We start from the raw sequence: 21,316 nt of genomic DNA, 5'->3' as shown, positions 1-21,316 counted from the left end.
AAAAACTTTCTTTGTATCACGCAGTAGGGAAGACGCGACAATCGGCCCGCAACGAACGTGACGTGCGCTCGTGGCACTTTTCAAAATTGGATTTGCTGTTTTGACGATTTTTTTGTTTTGCGAATGGCGGGACCATCCGTACACGAAACGTAACATATTGTACATCGCGGAATGCACAATCATGAACTCTGTCGATTGGTGAAAAACACAGTAGTCTACACCTATTATTTCTCTGGCTATGCAGGTTTGAAGATGCCTCATCACATCTCCACTCTCTTAAAGGTCCAAAATGTCTCGTCATACACTCTTAAAGAAAGTAGCGAGTTGCCTCGTCATATTCTCCCTATATCTTAAAGTAGTCAAATGCCTCGGCAAAGGACGTATCACTTACGGTAGCCAAATAACTCGTCACATCCGACGACAAGTAGCGGCGTATCGGTTGCGGGCGGACTTCCTTCTCGTGAAGTACAGTCTTATCGTGACCGGACTGCAGCTGTGAGGCTTCTCCCTCGGGCTATAGCTACTGAGTGAGAATGTGCAATACATGGGCCTAGCCCTCTTAGCCAAGCTGTCTCTTTTTAGATCCAGTAAGCTGAGTGGAAGTCCGCACCAGGGGCTTTGAAGAGTTACTAGCCCTCCATCGCTTAACCACTATCAGATCGGAAAAGCAGAGAAGAAACTATGGGTACAGAGCTTTCCACTGAAAGTCCCGCCCCAACTATCCCGACTTCCAGCTCAACAACCGTCGCTGCACTTGAAGACGTGGAGTCGCGGGTCCAGTGGTGCACTTGTCGACGCGCTTTTCGGACCAAGCACGGCGTTGGTCAGCATCACCACAGGGGAAACTTGGAGGCGGCGAACGCGGCAATCATTGTAGAGAGAGGAAGAGAGCTCGATGAGTGGAGGAGGTGTCTCGTGAGCTCGTCGGGGCAGAGGGAAGGTTCCTCTGTGCCAGCGACTCAAAGTTCTTATTTGCTAACCAAGAACTGCTGCCCCTGTCCCGGATCGTACCCTGGACACCTACTAAGTGGCCCGCCTCGTGGCGAAAGCTCTCTTGGTGGGAATACGCAAGATGCCAGGATGCCTTCAGGAGGAATCTCACACATTGCATGCGAGACCTCCAGGACAGCATCCTGCTCCACTGACCGCAAAACATCAGTGGGTTGGTGGACTTCTGGTGGGACCTCTTTATGGCAAAGCCACCTTCCACTGTGGACTCCATCTGCTGCTGAAGTCTAAGCTGCCGCTCTGCACACTCTGAGATGTACTTCTGCCAGACCTTTACCAAGGGCTTGCCTTCAGCCGCACCCCACATTGGCGCCCTCAAACCCATGAACATCTGTATTCAGGCTGCGGTGAGGAGATGGTTCTGCCTCCCAACAGACATTTCCTTGGCTATTTTCACACTCCTATAGCCCAGAGTGGGCTCAGAAACCTGCTTGCCCGCTGGATGTGGCCGATTCTGAGGCATAACAGAGTCCTTGCCTTGCTGAAGTTTGGGCCTTCTGTGACCAGAGCAGGTCACCGACGCAGGCCCGGGGAATGTGCAGCACGAAGTGGAGGTGCTTGAGTGTCACGTAATGTGAGACAGCCATCTGCTGAAGATGTCTGCACAGTTTGGGAGATGTTGGCCATGCGCCTGCTTGTCACCTTGAACAGAGCTGCTTTGCTGTCTTTGAGGCACCTGGACAATACCGATGGATCAAGAACACCAGTCACTTCTGTTGGGCTGCCTTACCATCTAAAGCCTGTAGGAAGGGTGGCCGTGACAGGGAGAAGAAGTTGGGTGCAAGGTTCAACGCCGTTGAGACAGCAAACCTCATCTTCCAGAGTTGCAGGCTTACCAGCAGAGCTCGTGTGTGACACTGTCGTGAAGCACATCACATGTGGGCTGGCACAGTGGGGGTTTGACGTCTCCATCGAGCCCCATCTCTGTACACCAGAGGGAGTCCACAGCCTGACATCATGGCGCCGAAGGAAGGCATAGCGCTCGTCATCGACATGCAGATCGTCAGCGACCCACTCGACACCGTCTGGTGCCACCGACAGAAGGCAGCAAAGTATAATGTCCTATCAGTCAGGAGCTTTCCGCCGGCACTGAGAAGCATTGGTTTATTCACGGGGACACTGAGCTGGGGGGGGGGGGGGGGCGGGGGCTTAAGGGTGCCCTCATCTGCCTACCAATTCCTCAAGTGGCTGTGTAACTTCTTCGAAAGAATGACTGTCCACAGGCTGATGTTCAGGATGGAGGAAGCTAGGCAGCCAGTCTTGTTTAGTTTGCTCAGACTCTTAGGGTTTCAATACTCAGGAGCAATACTGGCTTCCATTTTCGTTTTGCTAAATTATACTATTGTTTCTTTTCTTTTCTTATCTATATATCTTTCTGGTTGTAATTTGAATCAACATGTGATTATTTTATTTTGCAGTTACAACAAGTAGCTGGCGCCCCATGTAAACTCCCCCATGGGAGGGGAGGGAGGAGGCGTTGGCCCATTAGCTAATATCTGTTTTTATTTATGTATTATTCACTTGGTTGTGAATAAAGGTGGCTAAAATAGTCAAATGCATCATCGTAGCTGTCCCTTCTGAAGGCAGCCAAGTGCGTCAGCACAACAGCATTGCGGAGTAACTATGACTCTCTTAGGCAGCAAAACTGTGGCTATCAGTTGGCAGCGGATTTTTGCTTCCCGAAGTACAGTCTTCTCACGACCATGCTGCTACAGTGAGGCGTCTTCCTGCGATTATAGTCCTGCATGAATGCTGCACAATACATGGGCCTAGCACTCTTAGCCTTTACTCACCTGCGGCGTCCCCCCTTCTCAAGAGACCGCTGATATGCTGGCTCTTTTTAGAGCCAGCGAGCTGAGTGGAAGTCCACACTGGAGGCGTTGGAGTGGTTACCAGCCCTCCATCTCTTAATCCCTTATTTGTTGGAAGCATCAGTAAAGAAAATACGGGTAACGGGCTTTCCACTGAAAGTCATGGCCCAACTATCCCGACTCCCAGCCCACCAACCATCCCTGCAATAGAAGAGGACGGAGAGCTGTGGTTCCATTGCAGAACCTGCCGACATGCCAGACCAAGAACGGCCTCGATCAACATCACTGCAAGGCACACCCAGAGCCGGTGAATGTGAAAGGAAGAGAGCTCGGTGGACAAAGGAGGAGTTGTGGGAGCACGCCCTGGCAGAGGCAACATTCCTATATGCTAGCGACTCAAAGTTCTTATGTATCAGCCGTGAATGCTGACCCTGTTCCCGCGTCATACCCTGGACGCCATAAAGGGCAGAAGGAGTTTGGTAATGCACAAGACCATGGTGCGGGAGTATGTGGTGGCTCTCGCATTTGAGCAATCGATGCATCGCTAGCAGTGTTGTCCGTGCGCTGTTGAGTCGCTGCTGGAGGGACCCCAATCTCCACTGGGGCTGGAGCGCCCAGCACCAACACGTGCAGTCGACAAGGCAGTCTGAAGACACCTCGGGGGACTGCCGTGCTCTGCCACATGGTTCTCAGCCTTGGACGACATCATTCACCTGGGGTCTGGGACACCATTGTAGGTGGTTGTCTCCAGGCATCCCAGGGCTCTCCTCACCATCAGCTCCGAGGAGAGGAGGCAGAAGAAGACGAAGACGAAGGCGCCGCGCCCACCAGCTAAGTGACCACCAGTTGGTGGTCCTCTGCTCTCGAGGTGGAAGCGCCATTGGTGGGAACATGTAAGTTGCCAGGACACCTTTAGAAGGAAGCGCATGCGTCGCATGTGAGGCCTCCTGGATGATTTTAAAAAGAAAATCGCGTTGTTGAGGAGACACATTCTGACACACACAGTCCAGTTCCTTAATCTCACTGGAGAAAACGCGAGATTTGAAAAATTCATTGTGGCCTTGAAAGAATTACAAGGATAGTTACCTAAACATTCTGAGGACACTGTCAATCTTACATCTGTTTTCGAGGCCGTTTGCCATGTCAGTTGAATGTGCTCCTGTGTAAATGCATGTGTAACTGACTGATGTGTAATGTCATTTCCATTAGAAAGAAGAATCCCTTCAACGTTAAAACTGTCCAGGACAGCTGCACTGCTTCGCTCTGATAGCGGTTCACATCTCCATAAGCAGGTTGCTTAAGTGCTACAATATTTTTGTGTGAAAGATGTTTTTTCGATTATCAAACTGAACAAGTCACGATTACATGGCAACCTCAGTGCAAAAATCTTTGAAAACTGTCAGTATTTGCAGTACGCAACAGTGTGTTCCAGATAAAAATTATGTTTTCAGCACACTAAAAATAATTAAGTAATACTGAAAATTTGTTTTTTATCTATGTTGTTCAGAAATGTGAAATATAAAGCAAAGTCGAACGCACTGCAACCGCATTGCCACTGAAATGTGTCGGAGTCACAGTTTCTGTCTTCTCATGCTCAGACAGCGTGGCTTGGCGGTCGGGGAAACGTGGCGTCCAGGCCGAGCGCTAGGGCACAGTCTGAACTAACTGCGCTGTTAGGGTGAACTAGAACTAGGCTTGTTAGTCTGGACTGTCAGACTTCGGGACGGATAGTTGGGGTGCACTGCAGGCCAGCGCCCTATCCGAGTATAGTGAGCCTGCGTCTGCCAACGCTAAGTCACAGGATTCAGGGCGAGAACTAGACAAGGCGAGTGGGTTTACCAAGTGAGCTGAATTTTTGGCCGTCCCTGTTCTGGATGCATTGTGACGTCGGCAGTGTATATGAACATGTTTGAGGGAAAAACGTTTACTGCATTTTTCATCTTTTTCCTGTGGCTTTCTCACACATCATCTCAGGATTGGTACAGTTATATTACGCATTTGGTATGGTTAATTTAAAGAGGAGCCAAATTCCTTTCCTATTACTACCCTGTTCCCCTTCCCGGGACGGAATTGCATACCACAACTGCTTGCATGTAGTGTTTGTTGTTCATGTTACGTAAGCAAAAGGTTTCTAAATGTTTGCAGTTCGTGTGCGTGAGGTGGGTCTTGGCTGCCAGCTCAATATTGACCTAGTGGGTTGTTAGAAAGCGCCTGAAAACCACATTCAGGCTGGAAGACACACAGATCCTCGTCATTAATCCATGGGACGACTTCGATCAAGATCTGGCGCACCTCCCTGTCACACAAACAGCGCTTTAACACACAAGGCTATCGCAATGGGTTGTCCAGCCAGTTCGTTTATTCATATATATTATTTGATGACTTGTCTGTATGTCTTAAAGACTTTAAAGGGTTGCTACGTGACTGTCACCTATGATATCGTAATGAGTCGTGTCAACAGGTTAAGTCGTGCATTTCCCACACACCGATAATGACAAATAAAATTTCCGGGATGACACATGTCTCCATTCCAGAAGCGACACTTTCACACACATGGCTACTGTGGAAAGGTTTTAAGCATTTACTGCGACCAATAACATAGCGAAAACCATACAGGGAGACTGGACATGGTTCGGCCACAAGCAGCTACGTGATGCGTCGCCAGCGGTGATCATTTGGGAACTGGGCGCGCCGCCAAGCCAGTCCGCTGCCCTAATGGGCTTCGAGAGGACTGGGCGCGATAAGCGGTGACAGAGGCAGCAGGGAGGGACGGGGCTGACGTGCCAGATAGCGAGGCGCTCCGCCACACACCGCCAAAGACGCTCTGCTAGAGAGGCCGCACAGCAGGTGGAGTGCGGAGTGCGCGCAGAATAACGCGGCCCGTACCTGCACAGACGGCGCACTGGGTAAGGGGGGGGGGGGAGGGGGGGACAACGCTAATGGTGGGGGCTCCGCGTGGTAGGGGAAGTGTAGGTTAGCAGCTGAAACCTATACACAAACATACAGGGTGAGCATTTAGTCTTTCCCTGAGAACAAAAATTCATTTCTATGGACCTATGCTAGGTACAGCTATGCAGTTTGCTGCAAATGGTAGCTTAACTGACAACATTTTTTATGGATGCACTTCAGATGCCTAGGCAGTTCTTTTGCTAACTTTATCTGAACTCATCAGGTTTTTATAGATACACTTTTACATGTACTCTCGCAGCTGCTTTACAGGAATGTCAACCATGTGTAGTGTTTCAACAAGATGTTTCAGTGATGCACTGGAGGGTTATTTGTTCGCTATTTCTTGGATAAACCTTTTTCGAAAAATGGATTGGTAGATATAGTCCAACACCATCGCTACCACGTTCACCACATAGAACAACTCCCAAATGTTTTTTTTTTTTTTTTGGGGGGGGGGGGGGGTATGCAAAGAATGAAGTGTTCATTAGGGAAAAGCTGGGCAAAGTGCCCAAGTCAGGAAAAGTGGTTACTGGGGTTGCAGGACCTATGAGGTGCTAGCATCACAAAGGAAATACCTTAACTTATTTTTCCTGGAGGAAACAATCACACCATGAAGTCTAATCCATTTGTTGTGCTGCTCCTCCAAATTATGATATTTTTTATGGATTTTAATTATCCTGATGTAAGGTGTCAGTTTGTGTATTGATTGTGGAGAGAGAATGTGACTTATGTCTTTAAATGGAATTGTGTTCAAAATATCTTATCTTGGACTCAATATTCTACCTTAGTTATTGAAAGCTCAGTCACGCTATTAGAGGGATATACAGCTTTGTGTAGTGGCGTCAATGCAGGTAAAGTGGCCATCTCAGTGGTGACTTCTGGCCACTTTCTGTGGAGATAAAATGTAATTACAGTGGCCAAAGGAACGACTCCACGGCAATATTTACATCACCTCCTTATAGGAGTGACTTACAAGCTGCAAATTAAGAAAGAGAATAAAAAGAAAATAAAGTGAAGGAAAAAATGAAAGCAACTGAAGAGAAGAAAGGCAGTAAAATGGAAATTGTGAAGAGCAGAAAAAACAACCCTAGAAGAACTCTTGACAACAACAATTACGGCACAGAGTGCATATACTGCAAAGAAAACCTTTCAAATTCAAGGTCAGACGCGCAGGGGATTAAGTGTCAGTTGTGCTTCCTTTGTGCCTATGAACCCTGTACACGAGTTGAGGAACACATTTTGACTTTTATTTCTGAAAAGTATAAATAAATTTTTAGAACCGTGTTTCACTATAAAATAATCTAGTTCTCTGTTAAAACAGTTTTTCTCCCTTGTTTCTGAGTGTAAAACTAAGTAGCCACTTTGCCCACACATGTCAGGCAAAGTGGCCATTTTCCCACATTGTGAAAACTGAACTGTTTAAAATAGTTAAAACTGCTGGCTATTATACTTCAATAGCTGTAGATTATAATCGCTCATTTCTATGTATTTCTTTCTGTTGCTACTCAGCATAAAAAGTGAGAACACTTCAGCCTTGCCACTTTTCCCAGCTTGAGGGACACGAAGATGAGATCCTGTAGAGACAGTGACAGAAGACATGGTAGCAAAGACGTGCAGAGAAACTGATTTTCGCTTAGACGTTCTTGAGACGACAAAGGAACACATGCGACAACATAGCCATAACAAACCATATGAGTTAATCTACCATTTTCAACAAACCGCGTAGCGATATCTGGCATACTTCCTTAGAAATCGATTATTGTAATCAGGTGAAGAATATATGCTCCCATTCTACATATCTTGCGAAACTTTTAAGCAACGATTAGCAATTCTGTAGATGATCGTACTAACAGGATACATCAGTACGAGCAACAATTCGACAAATATAGACATTCTAAGTCAACGGTTTCTCACCGGAGTACAGAAAACAGGTTCAACCATGTGCTTTCAGAAGAAAACCTCAAAAAACTAAACAGTGGTACAAAACTGTTGCGTAGTGCACAACGTCTCTTACTACGATACTGCAAAATAAAATAAAGAACTAAACTAAACTTCTCCCGAACAGGCCATGAAGGCCCAACGGTACCGATCGGCCGCCGTGTCATCCTCAGGTCACAGGCGTCACTCGATGCGGATATGGAGTGCATGTGGTCAGCACACCATTCTCCCGGCCGTATGTCAGTTTCCACGCCAGTGAAAATTGTGTGTCAATTTGTTCAGCACTACAGTCCGGAAGTAAAATTTTTTTCTCCTCCTTTCGCGTTCTTACAAATCGGTGAAGCATTGGGAAGTACTTGTAGCTATGCTTTATTCTCTTCATTGAGCGTTTTGATTAGCTAGTGGGGGTCGTGCAGCCATCGGCAGCGCAGTTTTCAATAATATTTATTTCCCTTTTTGTCTCTTTCCATACAAATTTAATGACATTGCGTATAATCACACATTCAGGTAATAAAGAACTTTTCCTGCACCTACCAAAAAAAAGAGCAAGAATGTTCGAAGTGCACAGGTTGGCAGGCGACAGACATGCAACTAAAGTCCAATTGGCTTTTAGCGTACTAAAAGCTGCATTATGTAAATATTTAGCAATTCGTTGCAACTGTACAAAGTAGGTGGGTGTAATACCATTTACATTCTGTATATACAAAAAGATGAGGCAGTGGGTTTCCGATTCAGAAATCGCGGTTGAATATTAGTTCTTTGTGAGAGGATCATCTTATCCACTGCGAAAGAGAGACGCCTATCAGCTAGTATTGGAACTCGGCAGGGGCAGTTCACCATTCTGTTTTATTGCTGCTAACAGTGGTCGTGATCCTACGATTACTATGCGAATATTGAATCGATAGATTCAGAAGCACCACTCTAAAGGCAATGCAGGATTTCAGAGACTCTATGCGACTAGCCCTCGGAAGGACACACTTATTGTTCATTTGGGTCTGCAACATCGTACAGGCATGACACATTCCTTGAGTCAAGGAAGGGGCTTGTCTGCATCAAGAACAGTGTGCTGCACACAGACCGCGCGTCGATGCCTGGAGCAGCACAGGCTGTCAGCGTGGCCACCGTTGCTGATGGGGCACTACAGACACAGTGAGAGGCGGGCCCGCAGTGGCCACTTACACCCTCTCCCTGTAAATCATCTCCTCCCCTCTTCTCTCTCCATCACCGCCTGATCCCTCTCCCTTTCTCTCTCTCTCTCTCTGTCTATCTCCTCATTCCACCTCTCCACATCCATTTCCTCCCCCCCTCCCCCAGTCCATCTCCTCTTTCTCCCTCTCTCTGATCTTGGGCCTTGTTTATTGTTAGCGCTAGTTAAAGATACCGTAGTATTATTCTAATTATATGCCGATAAGCTATAAATAAAACTTTCCTGTTTCCTGTGAAAACCGACTGGGAGGGAGGAAAAAAACAACACATTGTTGTGTATACAATTTTTGTTTATAAATACATTAATGAGAATATATATGGAAGAAACAATTTGTCTAATGGTTTAAGGGCCTTGAAATCTTATTAAAACTGACTGTGGGAAAGAAAACAAAGCTGTACATTTTCTAGCAGAGTACAGCACAGCATTTTCTTTCCATAACAAAAACTGTACATTCTTTTTTGAAACAGTTTGCAGCGTATGAACTCCCGAATGTTAATTAGAGTATCGTGTAAAAATTTGAAGTGAACTGGTCAATAAATGTTGGACATTTTTGCTAAAAAATAGAAATTTGAAGAAAATTGGGTCAAGAACTTTTCGAGATTTTTGGTAACAACGGCGTAATTTGATCTCCGAATATAGAGTATCATGCAAAAATTATAAGTAAATCGGTCAAGATTGTTTCGAGATTATATATAGATTATCCGACAAAAGGCAATATGTTTACGTTAGTACTCGTATTTTTTCGTTAATATGATGAGTAAATTTTATTTTGTTGCATGTTATTTAATGAGACGCCTTGAAAAACAAGGAATGGGCTTAATCTCAGGCAGAAATATAGTTTCCATTAGAAAATGCTGCAGAAAAGTGGCATGGGTAATGTTGCGTCCAACACCCAAGTTAAAGAAAAACCACACATTCATTGCAAAGCGTTATCTGTCAGTTATTGTCAAGACACATATTGTAATCTGTTAATCAAATGCATAAAACTTACCTAAATCGACATTAAAGCAGAGTTAACATGCAAGATTTCGCAGATATTCGCCAATATATTGTGAGTATTTTGACCCGTGGTCCCCAGAGGGCCGTTTCCGTTGATTTCAAACCCCGTTTACCTCTCACTTTGATTTTCCAATATTGCAGATGTCAACGGTAAGCTCTGCGTGTCTTGTTTGGAAGCAAACTCATTCCATTCACTCTTGTTGACAAGAGTAATAGCAATAGAACTTTGGAAATTTGTGGTTAGGGCTTATGGGACCAAACTGCTGAGGTCATCGGTCCCTAAGCCTACACACTGCTTAATCTAACGTAACCTAACTTGCGCTAACGACGACACACACACTCATGCCCGAGGGAGGACTCGAACCTCCGACGGGGGCAGCCGCGCGGACCGTGACAAGGCGCCCAGACCGCGCAGCAACAGTACTCTTCGCATTCAACTTTGCAATCACTATTAAATGGTGTCACCTCGGATTTGTTTTTTCCAAGGTATTAGTTCTATGTTAACAGTGACAGACTGCAATATGGATAGGTTTACTGAAGTGGAATTAGCCGATGTGCACCTCTTGTAAGCGTTCACTGAATGAAATGGAAGAGCAGCACAACGACGTATTTTCTGTTACAGGCGTTGCAAGAGACTGCTTGATACGATGGGGGAATGTCAGTCTTGTCCACATGTCGCAGAACCTATGAGTAACATTAAATTCAGTCAGGTTCGGTTAATAAATTCAGTCTGATTCCATTAAAAAATGCAGTCAGTTTCAGTAACATACAAATTTCTTTGTGCTTAAGTGTCAACATTTTTCAGACAGCAGGGGACAATAAGCATATAATATTTGTATTGCAGTATCAGAACAAACAGATCGCTATAAAGAAAAAGCTTGTTATTCTTACCTCAGCCTGTGAAGATTATAGTAATATCTTTAGCACTAGAACAGGTATTTACATAGGTCGATCTTTCCCCCTAATGAAGCGTAATGTTGAACAAAATCCGCTACCAGTCGCAACAAAATCCCGTTTAATTAAAACACGGTCGCTATCGTACGTATGGCCATATTCAGACGAATACACGTTCACATATTGTCCGCTGTTTATAGCATTTTACATGTAATTAATGTGTGAAATTAGAAATATGGTGCTTCAAATGACTGGAGTCAAATAGGCTATGTTTTATCATTTGGACACTCGATTTATGTTTAACCGGAACATTGAATGCGTTAAGATGAAACTGAATGTAGTCATCTGAAGATGTACATAGGCCCGAAAATGGTCATGCCTGAAATAAATCACCTTCAATAATTATGATTGTAGCGGATTTTCTTCGTCAGTACCCTTTAAAGGAGCAGTCACAGATATCAACAGCATCTATTATGGAAAAAAATTAAACCCTGTTCTAATGTTTATTCCGAGCAGATGAAACCAATTGTTTGTAAAGTTTCTTCTGGTCAACGTGGTGATAGGATCACGTCAGTCTGCTGTACCAGTTCCACTGTTTCTCGAATTCCTCTGGCACTGATGTTTCCTAGGAAACGGAGGAATATGATTTGTACTAAGATCTGCCGTCGGAAACTCTCGCACATGTTTCACGATATGTGAGTTAGGAATACTGACTAATTCATACAGCGTCTACAGTAGTACGAGAAGCACACGAAATCCTTAAGCGGGGATCCAGCATTTCTGATAACGGATTACCATAGATACCACTGAACATGAGAAGAAATATTCTGTTTTGAAGATTATAACCTTGCTGACATTATCTCCACATTCAGGTCTTAAGCGTCAACTCTCAAGTACAGTAGTTTGGACCATTTTAAGAGCGTGTTTTCTAAAGGTGTTAAGGCCTAGGTAAAATATCTGCAAATCTGGGTTTAGCAACACATCATAAACGTGGAACTAGTTTATGCAGAGGTGCCTACCGCCCGACAGCAGTAATAGAAAAGGCAGCAATAACGTTTAAAGTAACGGGAATATTCCCATTCGATCCTGACATTTATTTGGAGGAGGATTATGCTCTTTCTCGTTTAGCAGCAAGAGATAAAACTGCTGTTCAGATCATCGAATATAATAACACGCTTGGAGACAGTGGTGCAGGGAAGAAAGCCCCGCCAGGCACTTCCACTGCCGGCCGGAGTGGCCGAGCGGTTCTAGGCACTTCAGTCTGGAACCGCGCGACCGCTTCGGTCGCAGGTTCGAAACCTGCCTCGGGCATGGATGTGTGTGATGTCCTTAGGTTAGATAGGTTTAAGTAGTTTTAAATTCTAGGGGACTGATGACCTCAGATGTTAGGTCCCATAGTGCTGAAAGCCATTTTGAGCACTTCCATCTGCGTGCAAGGGTTCAGTGCCGCTAGCATTGTCAAGCGCACACGTTTATTTCTGACATGCATTCTGCCAAAACCGCCATCAAGCTACAGAAGCAAGCAGAGAGGCTAAAAATCGTAAATCCTCTCCTCACCACCGATGAATAATGTACTCGAACAGAAACGGAAGGATAAAGATGAGAAGGAAACCCGAATACATTCGCTTCGGATGCGAATATGATTTTGATGATGACTGGATTCAGTGTGGCAAACATAATTAATGGCGACTTGACGGCAGTACGTACTACGGAGCTGTATGAAGTCCTCTCTATGACTTCTGCTTAAGAAATTCTCGAGGCAACTGTTGCTCAACTCAATGCGAACACTTATTCGCCTGTGTGGGTAACAGCATGCAGTTAGCACTTTGTACTCTCGCTCTCATTACGTCTGTCTTACGAGTAATAATGCATTTATTTTTACAATTATTAACACGGCGCAGGTAAAATAAAACTGACCTGTAAAATACACTCTAAAACGAAAGAAACGACGCAGCACAAAGGAATTGTCCAAATGGGAAGGAAATCGGCAGATGCGATGTACATGAGCAGATAAACAAATGATTACAATTTCAGAAGAATTGGATAATTTAGTCAAGAGAAAGAGCTTCACAAATTGAGCAAGCCAGTAATGCATCGGTCTATCTCTGGCCTTTATGCAAGCTGTTATTCGGGTTGCCACTGATTACTGGAGTTGTTGGATGTCGTCCTGAGGCATATATGCAAATTTTGTCCCATTGATGCGTTACATCGTTAAAATCCCACTGCTGTCTGGGGCATCTCCAGACACGTCTTCTGCCTCAAATCTCATTGACTGGAGTAGATCTGTCTTCAGCGATGAGTCCCGCTTCGAACTGAGCCCCGACGACAAGCGAAGGCGTGATAGAGACGCCCCAGACAGCAGTGGGATACCAACAGGCCCGACCATCTCCCAATTTTGACGATCTAACGAATCAGTTGGACAGAATTCGGCAAGATGTCCCTTAGGGGGACACCCAAGAACTCTGTCAATCAACGCCAAGCCGAATAACAGTTTGCATAAGGACCAGAGGTGGATCAACGCGTTACTGACTTGCTCAATTTGTCAAGCTCGTTCTCTTGAATAAATCATAGAGTTTACCTGAAATTTTAATCATTTGTTTATCTTTACATGTACACCACATCTACCGATTTCCGTCCTATTCGAATAATTCCTTCAGCTTTCGTCATTTTCTGGGGTATATCTGATTAACCGTAAGATATGTAACCCAACTTATATTTTCCGCAAGCCTTACCACGAATATTTTAGTGTTTGATCTTTAATCGTCTGAGGAATCAAAAGAACAGCAACAAATGCTAAACGCAACTAATTATATAAGCATAAGATTAAAAATCACGAGTTAATACGTTATCTACGCGCTGCACAGCTATTGCACAAAGTAGGATTCCACTTACAGAGACGGTCAACTCATAATAAAGAAAAATGGGGAAGGATTACGTTTAAGTTCCGTTGAAGACAAGATCATCAGAGGAGAATACGAAGCTCGGTAAGGACAGGGATAGGGAAAGAGAACAGAGCGTCCTTTTCGAAGAAAACAATCCAGAAGTCGCCGTGATGGAGTTCTGGGGTACCTAAAACTAAATATGAGTGACTGTACCCTATCCTGATCCCCGTCCTTCCAAAACACGGCTCTAGTTCCTTAAGGTTTGGTGTCCTAACCAGTGAGGCCATCTTGCTCTGTGGACCGGCATCTGACGAGAAGCCACTCATTTAAACAAATAATGTCCCTACGACATTAACTTCGTATGAAGGCATCTTTAACGTTGCGCAAGCCAAATAAAAACTCTGTCCGACAAGTTGACTTCGAAATCTGGCATGAAGCCACAGAAGGTAAATGAGCATTGTGGGACGGCGAGTTGGTCTTTAAATAAATTCGGTGAATCTCCGGCCGTAGGAAAGTCGTCCGTCTTCTGAGGTGTGCGAGCCGAGAACTGTAATCGGTTCCGTCACTTCGCGATAGGCATCGCTGCCGTGCTGTTAACAGACGGGTAACAGGTGCTACCGAGCTGACGCCTACATCCCGCTGCCCGTCTCCGATCGTACATTCTTTAGGCCGTTGCGCTGTTCTCCCGTAGCATCCCAACTTTTGTTTCCAGTAGTGTTTCTTTTTTTATGGCATTAGAAAAAGTATTGTTCTATAACGCTTACATTCATTTCTGATTTCGGTATTTGAATACTGGAATCAAGTCCACAGCTTCGCTTTACAGGGTGGTACGAGCAGTATTTTTCGGTGTAATATACGAGGAACATTTCAGAACATCAACATTTGCATTCTCGAAAAAATATGTGCATACAAACACATCAGACATTATTTCGAAAACAGTAAATAACACACGTTTACTTTATCGTTTGAGTTCTTTCAAAGTACCAAATAGTATCGACAATTATTATTCACTTTCAATAGGTCTGGCGTTTTCACTGTTGAAGCACTTTTTCTATTTACATTATATTAATGCACAGTGTAAGCTTTTTCTTTATCCTGGAAATGGTTCCAGATATTTGATCTCTCTTGTGAGAGAACACTACCAGGAAAATACCGCGTCGTGGTACAACCTTTGCTAGGTGTGACGAAGATAAGGCAAAACATAAAGTAAATATTTAAATGAAATTAAATTTTAAATCTAATAGGTTATTAAATCCGGCTGAAAACTATAAAATAATTTTTCCTAGCCCCATGCAGATTAATACTCCCATACAGGCAGTCCTGAAAATTTGAGCGTGTGAATTTTTAATAGCTTTGACAATGCTGGCACGATTTATAACGAAAAATGTGCAGCGCATTACATACATAACTGATGCATGAATAGTTCACCTCCTAATTGTTATCAGTTGCATGCACTGTATTCGTTATAAATCTTACAAGTATTGTCAGAGCTGTAAAAAACTTGTAAGCATAAATTTTCAGTACTATTTTTTGGAGCAAGGAAAATTATTTTATACCTTTTAGTCCAATTTAAAAACATATCATATTAAAAATTCATTTAGTCTTGTGCGCGTAAAATACTCATGTATTTCCCCCTGTATGCATATGTCACATATATTGCACAGATCATCTCTTTTCCCACCTCAACCCCCCTCCACCCCTTTTCATCTCCTCTTGCCCAATATATCTCTGCTTAGTTGTGCCAGTCTAGTCGGATACAGCCTTGAAAGCATTCCGATACTACACACACAGCACAGATGCAGTGTAGCCGAGATGTCAGCTATTACTAACTTCTTTTGCCCCTACCCGTACCTGTACCAAACAGACCGACAAGAGAAATAGTTAGTACTGATTTCTGAGCTCTGAAAAATTTGTGCCAAACAGACAGACAAGAAAACGAGCTAATAAGAACGTGTTAATGAGGATTAAGAATGGATAAAATCCGTTTCTATAACAGGAGTGAGCGCGAAGGGTATAGGTTAACTTCCGATGTTACTAGATGACCGCATAGTCTCCTGTCCATGCACATATGCGGTCTACACCGTACTCAGGATTTTAGAACCGCATGACGTGGTTGGTGGCTGATTTACACACAGGCACGCAACGGTCACTATCACAAGTAGTCGATTTTGACCAGAAAGTTGGTCGTGTAAAGCGGTCTGAAAAAGCTGCTTTCGCATCGACAGTTCAGTGTGTCAGCACGCCACTCACGCGAGTGCGCTTGCACGCGAATGTGTCTTTAGTCACAACACTTTATTTCTTCTGTTCATCGCCGACGCATATGGGAGCTACAACACCATTTTCAAGCACCATGTCGACGTTCTTGGAATGTAAATCTGCTTCAGTTTATTACCTAGCAGTAAATAAATATCACAGTTTTATGAGGAAAAAGCTCAGATAAAATTAACGAACAAGCAGTGTTATATGCGACTATTTCCGTAACATACCAAAATGCATAAACACTTTTACAGTCATAGCGTATATATGCTATGAAATGAAAGTATTAATACAATTTAAATCACCGAGTCGTACTGTCCAAGAAAAAAACTGAAGCCTATAAGAAAATATATGAAGTGGAACGAATTGTCAGTTTAAGTTCCAGAAATTCCACAGCTACATCTATACTGTGCAAACCACTGAAGTCTGTGGCACAGGGTACGCCCCATTGTACCAATTTGTAGAGCGTTGTCCGTTCCATTCACATATGAATCGCGGGAAGAATAAATATTTAAATATCTTTGAGCGTGCTGTAATTTATCTAATCTTCACGATCCCTACGTAGGGGTTCAGTATGTTTCTAGAGTCATCATTTAAAGTGAGTTCTTGAAACTTTGCAAGAAGGGTTTCTAGGTAAAGTTTATGTCTATCTACAAGAGTGTGACAGTCCAGTTCTTTCAGCATCTCCGTGCCAAACTCCTCCCACGAGTCAAACAAACCTGTGACACTCGTACTGCCCTACTCTGTAGACGTTCAAGTCCATTGTCTATCACAGGATGTAATCAGTCACAGCTAATCGCAGCGCCGGCCGCCGTGGCCGAGCGGTTCTAGGTGCTTCAGTCTGGCACCGCGCGACCGTTGCGGTCGCAGGTTCGAATACTGCCTCGGGCATGGATGTGTGTGACGTGCTTAGGTTAGTTTGGTTTAAGTGGCCCGCTGGGTTGGCCGTGCGGTCCAACGCAGGGCTTTCCGCGCGGGAAGGAGCGCCGGTCCCCGGCACGAATGCGGCCGGCGGATTTGTGTCGAGGTCCGGTGAGCCGGCCAGTCTGTGGATGGTTTTTAGGCGGTTTTCCATCTGCCTTGGCAAATACGGGCTGGTTCCCCATATTCTGCCTCAGCTACACTATGTCGGCGATTGCTGCGCAAACAAGTTCTCCACGTACGCGCACATCACCATTACTCTACCACGCAAAAGTAGGGGTTACACTCGTCTGGTGTGAGACGTTCCCTGGGGGTCCACCGGGGGCCGAACCGCACAATAACCCTGGGTTCGGTGTGGGGCTGCGGTGGGGTGAAGTGGACTACGGTAGTCGTCGTGGGGTTGTGGACCACTGCGGCTGCGGCGGGGACGGAGCCTCTCCGTCGTTTCTAGGTCCCCGGTTAACATAACATAACATAGGTTTAGGTAGTTCTAAGTTCTATTGGACTGATGACCTCAGATGTTAAGTCCCATAGTGCTCAGAGCCATTTGAACCATTTTTTGAACAGCTAATCGCAAAGCGTGATCAAGTTCGAAATTTTACTGGTATCTGCAAGAGACGTTCCCACGGCTGTCACCTATTGCCAAGTACCGCCGACGAAGTCTCGCAGCAGTACAGCAGAGCGAGACGGCGAATATGGTTGAATGCAGTGGAACTACCGCATATCGCATGCAGCGACAGTAGCTGTGAGGAGACAGTGGCTTAGCTTGAGATCGCTGCCGTCTTTGCAGCCCGTTGCATTACCATTTCCTTGGTTTTCATAATTCAGGTGTCAAATGCACAGCAGACAGCTCTCACAACACACACAGTTTCGACACTGACGTGCAAACAACGACTACTCCTAATAGTCGCGACCCAATGCAGAAATAGTACACCAGAGGTGCCGCAGTAAGCTAATTAACCAAAGTACTGCAACTTGCTTTAGCTGCTCGGAAATGTAAAACTGTACACTTCATAAGATGAAAAAACATAGTAACGCGTGATTACAATAACATTTGTGTCAAATGGTATCAATCAACTCATAAAAACATCTGGGTATAAATATTTATAGAAATGTGAAGTGGGATGATCACATATACTCAATCGTTGGTAAACCTGGAGGCATACTTAAGCATATTGGTAGCATATTAGGAAAATGCAATCTGTTTATAAAGGAGATAGCTTATAAAACACTCGTAGGTTCCATCCTGGAATACTGCTCGAATATGTGGGACCCTTACCAAATAGGAGTAAGAAGGAATATTGAAAGTATACAAATAAGGAGAGCTCGGTCATATGTTTGTTTGACCCACTGGGGACCGGTACGGAGATACTGGATGGATTAATCGATTTAAAATTGTTTCGTGCTTAACGGCTTGGTCATTAGAGCCTTTTCACGAGACATTTCAGGTGACGATGAACGAATGGCATAACAATTGTTGACAATTTATATGGAGTCAGGACTCCTGTCCAATTTACAAGGACGGAGGTTTTAAAGTGTTTTTAGTTGTTGACTCATCCTCTGTTTTATTAATTCTTTTAACATGTGACGACGGTCTGACTAGATCTCCTGAAATTTGTATATCACATTTTCTATTGATGTGGCTGTCGCTATATGATCTTAGTTTTCCATTTTCACAAGAGTACAGATACAATGGAAAAATTGAACTGGCAGAGCTTGAACCCTACTTACAAAGTTTCAACAACCAGTTTTGAGCGAGAAATTAATGAATATACAACTTCGTATGTATCGCTCCTGTAGGGACCCGAAGACGAGATTAGACTAGCTGTAGCGAGCTCACAACTGTTTAAAGTTATTTTCCCTGCGCTCCTTAAGTGGTGTGTAACAGGAAGGAACTTTACTGGCAATCTACAATGGGAAGTATCCTCTGCCATCCACTTCATAGAGGTTTGCACAGTACGGATGCAAAAATGTATAATTAACGTCACTGATCCATCTGTGATTTGTGGCTGATTCACACACAGGCACGTGACGCGCATAGAAGTCGATTCTGACCAGCCTGTCTCTCGTGCAAAACGGACAATATGGAGACAGATAGTTTAATTTCAGGTCCTGTGGAAACGAAGAAAGTTGACACGAGGGCGAATGTCTGTAGAAACAGCCCCGATAGACTTGGCAAGGGCTTGGGGAAACACAATATCCCTTTGTAAAAGGGCGGTAGGTATGCTGCATGGTGGAATGCGTTGATGATTTAGCGCCAGATGGCCCGCAGTGCCACAGGAAACGATCTATCCTTTCTTGCGAGCCTAACTTGGCGAAGTCCTACGGAAAACGGATCAACTAAACACAGCCCTGCATTTAAATTGCGTACGTTCTGCCTACTATAAATAATAATTAAAATGTTCGAGGCATATATGTAGAGAGGACGTGTTCCCATATGGAGATTAATAACTTTTTCAAAGCGACAGCTTCTATAGAATGATATTAAAAGGTGTAGTGATGTGGAAAGAGGTACTGGCCCTTGATAGGCTGGCACTAACACTCGTTGTGCAAACCAATGTGGAGACAGTACCGCTGGTGAACCGCACTTCTTTTTGTGACGACGTGAGTGACAGACGTTCCAGACTTCTTCAACTCGTGAGCAGACAGATAGGCGTGAGTATAGGGTGTATAATAATGGCATTTTATTATTTCCTGCGGATGTTGTTGCAGAAGTTATACAGCGTGGACGAGAAGTCCCACTAACCCTATGAGCCCCGTTAGGACCAAACGTTTGGTATCCAAGTTGCTAGCTATGTTACTTCTCATGATTTCTTGGAATTTATGTTTACATCGTAGTCGGCTTTTAATCTGTAACCGCGGCAGATATAAGACGTCATAGTTACATTACTTTGCTCCAGTGGCATTGTTTTTCCCTGTCAAGTAACGGTTTGTGGCCTAGTCGTTTAAGTGGGCATCACTGGTGGAAGATACTAATAGTGTTTCCTAGAAGCAAATACTTAAATGTTGCAGATAGGGCGTGACTATTGTAACGAAAACGGTCCTATCCTAACATTGTTATGAAGGGTTAGGATCCAGTGGCGACCTTGACATTTTATTATTTCCTGTGGATGTTGTTGCAGAGGTTATACAGGGTGGACGAGAAGTCTCACTAACCCTGTAAGCCTCGTTAGGACAAAACGTTTGTTAGCCAAGTTGCTAGCTGTGTTACTTCCTATCATTAATTGGAATTCATGTTTACATCATTTCGCAGTCGCAGTCGAGTTTTAATCTGTTCCCGCGGCAGATGTAAGACGCCATAGTTACATTACTGAGGAGCGGTCAGTGACAAGTGTGTAGATGCACAAACGACAATACACAGAGCAGACAATGAGACAGATTGTAGGAACATTCCAGGAAAGATTCAATAAGTCTCCACCGCGATAGGTAACACTTCTGGGTTGGGAAAACGTGTTTTTGATTGTGGCAGTGTTAAAGGCAGGCCGTGCTGTGGAAGGAAGAAGAAACGGGGAGAAATACTTTCCAGAGTCTCTACTTCGATCGAACAATCTCCTAGGAGCGCGGTCTGAGGCGTCTTGTAACTGTCCGCGCGGCTCCCCCCGTCCGAAGTTCGAGTCTCCCCTCGGGCATGGATGTGTGCGTCTTCCTTAGTGTAAGTTAGTTTAAGTTAGATTAAATAGTGTGTGAGCTTAGAGACCGACGACCTCAGCAGTTTGGTCCCATACGCCCTTACCACAAATTTCCAGTTTACAATCTCCTAGGAAGTCGACACGTAAACGGGCTTCGTTACTCGGTGCACCGAGGACAACAGTGCGAGGTCACGTGAAGAGAGACCCTTTCTACCGACGTTCGTAAACGAGTTATCGTGTACAGAGCGGAATGAGTGCGTTTTACCCTGCCGTGCTTTGTTAACTCAATTTCGAAATGCAGAGAACCGCGCCGAGGTTGCGCTTTCAGATTAATGTGTCATTTATCGCAGCTAGCGTGCTAGACATATTGTCATTTGCGTCAAGTACAGCCCTCATGACACAGTAGAAATAGAAAAGAAGCCGTCTCCTATAATGATACGGGCAGCGATGACATCACAACATCTGCTTGGATCGTGCTTTATTGACGGGAATGTGAATGGAGCACATTATTTACACATATTACAAACATGGTTTATACCTCACCTTGAGGAAAGCTGCCTCACGGAACGCATATCATTACAGCAAGACGAAGCGCCTCCTCGTTACGCTGTTGAAGAGCACGAGTTCGTAAATGAACACTTTCCAGGACGATGGATAGGTCGTGGCTCATCAGCAATACCAGCTCCCTTGAAATGGCCACCAAGAAATCCTGACCTCATCACACCTCAGAACACGTAATGGGGAGTCATTAAGCGCATGTATCTGCATGTCATTTTGCTACAAAACCAAAAACTACGCTATCCTATTGAGGCTGCACTTCGC

The 21,316-nt window shown here is 44.5% G+C and overlaps 1 protein-coding gene across 1 annotated transcript in view; it reads right to left on the bottom strand.

The window, feature by feature from the left end:
* Window positions 1-21,316, bottom strand: part of LOC126415956 (uncharacterized) — a 503,756-nt gene that overhangs the window by 211,635 nt on the left and 270,805 nt on the right. The gene's annotated exons all lie outside the window — the stretch shown is intronic.

The sequence above is a fragment of the Schistocerca serialis genome, chromosome 1, assembly GCF_023864345.2.
Source record: "Schistocerca serialis cubense isolate TAMUIC-IGC-003099 chromosome 1, iqSchSeri2.2, whole genome shotgun sequence".
In the NCBI taxonomy this organism is placed as follows: domain Eukaryota; kingdom Metazoa; phylum Arthropoda; class Insecta; order Orthoptera; family Acrididae; genus Schistocerca; species Schistocerca serialis.
The sequence above is the reverse complement of the archived record's forward strand: the minus strand, read 5'-3'. Positions and strand labels throughout refer to the sequence as shown.